The sequence below is a fragment of the Bos mutus genome, chromosome 29 (assembly GCF_027580195.1).
Source record: "Bos mutus isolate GX-2022 chromosome 29, NWIPB_WYAK_1.1, whole genome shotgun sequence".
In the NCBI taxonomy this organism is placed as follows: domain Eukaryota; kingdom Metazoa; phylum Chordata; class Mammalia; order Artiodactyla; family Bovidae; genus Bos; species Bos mutus.
The window spans coordinates 3,084,816-3,089,384 of record NC_091645.1 but is presented as its reverse complement, the minus strand read 5'-3'; positions in this window follow the sequence as shown (position 1 = coordinate 3,089,384).

The following is a 4,569-nucleotide window of genomic DNA, read 5'->3' as shown; positions in this document are numbered from 1 at the left end:
GTCCCTTATTCAGAAATATTGAATTGAACATCAGTTATATACAGAGCACCAAGTAGCAGGTAAGTTAAACAGAGGACAAAATTTGACACCTAACATTTTTAAAATAGCATCAGGATCAGCAAAATACTCCTTGCTTTTACAAATAAAGTTTTATTGGGACATAGTCACACCCATTTGTTTATGTGTTATGGGCTTCCCTGGTGGCTCAGAGGGTAAAGTGCCTGCCTGCAATGAGGGAGATCCAGGTTCAATCCCTGGGTTGGGAAGATCCCCTGGAGAAGGAAATGGCAATCCACTCCAGTATTCTCGCCTGGAAAATCCCATGGATGGAGAAGCCTGTAGGCTACAGTCTATGGTTGCAAAGAGACATAACTGAACACCTTCCCTTTCTTTTTCAGGCAGAGAAAAGACATGGTAGACAACTAAGAAATTTAGTCCATAAGCATTTATAAATGCTGCCTGGGCAGATCCAGAATTATTTTATGGAAGTAAGAGATGTGATTTCTGCAGATTAAATAAGAGAAGACCCAGGGAATATGGCTTAAGATAAATATTATCATTCAAACTTGTGACATAGGTTTTCCTGACTCCATTCCTCTCCAAAAGACTGATGAGCAATGTCCATAAATAAGACACCATTGTGAAAATTCCAGAACTGGAGGTGAGGCTGAAGTATGCCCTGGACCTCAGAGATGGAGAAGCACATTGGAAGAGAAAGGGGAGCAATGTCACTCTGGGGCACTGCCCCTCCTCCGGTCAGCACAGTCACTCCCCACACGGGGAAGGACCCTGGGGTGCCTAGGTTCTGGGAAGGGAAAAGAGAACACCACAAGGGCATTCAGTTCCCCAGAACTGTAGGAGGCTTCCTGGGAGGCTCATTCAGGTCTTGTCTCATGGGGATCTCTGGGGAACCTGTGGGACTTGACGTCTGGGGATTTGATGGTGACGGGGAACAGGGCGCAAAGCAACCAAGGCTGAGATCTCGGCGGCTGCGGTCCTGCTTGCAGCGGCACCCACACAGAGATCCCAGCCATCCGGGAGGCTCTGTCCATCTGCACAGCTGAGGGTGACCTTGTAGAGCCAGGGCACTCAGTGCTACCTAATCCGGGCCCCAGGCAAAAGGTTGTACTGGTCCGGGAGCCTTTAACCACCTCACTGGGGAAGGGAGGCCATTTCACAGTCCTGCCCAACCGCTGAGTGTAGCCACCAGTCCCACCTAACCAGAGAACCTTGGCCGCTCCAGGGCCCCTAGTATAGCCCCTCCAGGGCATGAAGCAAGCCAGCACCTCTGTGTAGGCTCTGGCGCCACATAACCAAAGATCCTGCAGAGCACACCAGGCATCCCAGAGCCCAGCCTGCTGTAGCCCTGAGAGGTGGAGTCCAGCCTGCAGCCAACCCAGCCCCAGAGTCTAGCCTACAGCCCACCCCAGCAGAAAAAGCCCAGTCTGCACCCCTGCCTAGCTGCTGAGCAAGGCTTGAGGCTTTGCTCAGGCAGGAAGACCAGCCAGCGATGCTGCCCAATTGCAAAGCAGAGCCTGCAACCCCCCTAGACCAGGAAACACCCTGACAGCAGCCTTTTGTTAGCAGCTCAGTCAGCTGACTCTTTACGCCCCCATGGACTGTAACCCACCAGACTCCTCTGTCCACAGGATTCTCCAGTCAAGAATTCCAGAGTGTGTAGCCATTTCCTTCTCCCAGGGATCTTCCCCACCTAAGGATAAAACTTGCATCTCTAGCATTGCAGGCAGATTCTTTAATGTCTGAGCCAGATGGCATCAACATACGAATGATGTTCTTTACAATTCTTATTATATATTCACACATTCCAAATCAACTCTATGCAAGACATTATCTAGGACTCCATAGAAGATATAGATATGAAGCAGTTTTCTTCAAAACTACTACTAATAAGAGAAAGCAAGTACATACATATCAGAAACACAAGTTAGAATGTGATGGGATGTTTTTGTTCTGAGATCCCTTTGTATTGGAGCCAACTTACTCTAATGTGTTTCTATGACCTCCTCGTGTATACCTTATTGCTCAAAATTACCAGAAACCATTTTATGTTACCTCATTTCAATTTTTTTTCACTTAAAATAAGAACTCGTGTCATGAGTTGTAGATCTATACCTTCCAAAAAATAGGTTCTCATAATTAACGCTAAACACATTTCCTTTCCTTTTAATGCCTCTTTTTCTACCTTATCAGAAGACTGCATAGTATTTATATATATATATATATATATATATATATATATACACACGATACCCAAAATGTTTTTTATACATGTGTAAGTATGGAGCAATATGCTTCCACAACCTGTGTCTTCCACATACATTTAACAGTTATATTAAGGATCTCTTGCAAAAAATAATAAAAAGCCTAAATTTTCAAGATATCTGAATTGGCAATTCACTCTAATGATTAAATAACTCTGTTCTGCCTGCCCACAAGATATTGAAATTGCAGTTATCTTAAATGCATCGATGCATAAAAATGACTAAGATATACAAGTAACTCCAGGGGAATTGCTATATTATTCTGTCCCACAAATGTCACAGGCAAATTTAACAGCATGTGTTCAAACAGTATTGACACAATGGTTCTTTTATATACTGCTCCTCTGAATGCAAACTATAAAGACATGAAATGTACATCCCTATCATAGAGATGCTTCATAGTGAAATATAAATTCCGTTATGAAAGTAACTTCAAAGTTAAGTCAAAAGTTGACTCAAGAGTATAAAGCTAAAAGTGATACTCTAAGATTTGGATGTTCAGATTCTATTTTAAATGGTCATTACTGCAGGGTGGGGACTAGAGAGTAGGTTTCACAGCAGGAGGAGTCTTGGGTGTCAGTCACACAGTCTGGAGATCCCAGTAGCTCTCAGGAGCGGAGCAAAACTGATGGCTTGAGTGAGCAGTGAGATGACAGCACCTCTGTTCAGCATCTGTGAGGTTGTTCTGCTGATATATAAGGTCGGGAACACAGACCTGCTTATATGCAAGATCTGGAGACCATATGGGCATGGAGGAAACCACACTGAATCCATTCAGTTTAGGACACTAAAAAGTTACAAGGGGTTAGTTAGGGAACAGCATAGTCCTCAATGGTTTTGTTTGAAAATGTCGGAAAATAAGCAATCAAGTTCAGCACAGTTCAGGAAATCTTTGTGAACGTACAACATACAAATCTTCACACTCAAAATTTCTAGTATTCACGAGGTAGTTGGTTAACTGGAAATGGCAAGTCATGGTAATGCAGAAGGAAATTCTGCTGGTGAGCTCAGTTTTACTGGCAACCAAGAAATCAACAAGCTCTGGGAGACAGTGAAGGACAGGGAAGCCTGGAGTGCTGCAATCCATGGGGTCACAAAGAGTTGAACACGACAGAACAACTGAATAACAGCAAAAAGACACCAAAGCAAAGGTGATGATAAATTAATAACATTCCATATCTGCCCTGACCCTTTATTTCAAACACTAGATTTCTTCAGCATATTTAAGTTGATACCATCTTTGAGAAGTAATGCATATTAACCAGACTGTATGGATTGTATAAAATAGTAGTTAATGTATAAAAAAGTATATATATATATATAATGATGTATAAAATAGTAGTTAATTAGCATAGAATGAGAACCACAATAACCAAAGAGAACAAACGCATATAGATTATAGCAGTTTAATCTCTCTTCGGAGAAGGCAATGGCAACCCACTCCAGTACTCCTGTCTGGAAAATCCCATGGATGGAGGAGCCTGGTGGGCTGCATTCCATGGGGTCGCTAAGAGTCGGACACGACTGAAGTGACTTAGAAGCAGCAGCAACCTCTCTTAGAAGGTAAGTTACATAACAAGTCAAATAACTCAAAATGCCAGTGTATTAAATTGTAATTAATTAGAGAATACTATGATGTAATTAATTAGAGAATTCTACAATTCCATAATGGTATGACCACTCACCTAGAGCCAGACATCCTGGAATGTGAAGTCAAGTGGGCCTTAGGGAGCATCACTATGAACAAAGCTAGTGGAGGTGATGGAATTCCAGTTGAGCTATTTCAAATTCTTAAAAATGATGCTGTGAAAGTGCTGCATCCAATATGCCAGCAAATTTGGAAAACTCCCCAGTGATGACAGGACTGGAAAAGGTCAGTTTTCATTCCAAATCCAAAGAAAGGCAATGCCAAAGAATGTTCAAACTACCACACAGTTGCACTAATCTCACAGGCTAGCAAAGTAATGCTCAAAATTCTCTAAGCCAGGCTTCAACAATACATGAACCATGAACTTTCAGAAGTTCAAGCTGGATTTAGAAAAGGGAGAGGAACTAGAGATCAAATTTCAAACATCTGTTGGATCATCGAATAGAGTTCCAGAAAAGCATCTATTTCTGCTTTATTGAGTATTCCAAAGCCTTTGACTTTGTGGATCACAAAAAACTATGGAAAATTCTGAAAGAGATGGGAACACCAGACCACCTCACCTGCCTCCTGAGAAATCTGTATGCATATCAAGAAGCAACAATTGGAACTGGAAATGGAACAACAGACTGGTTCCAAATC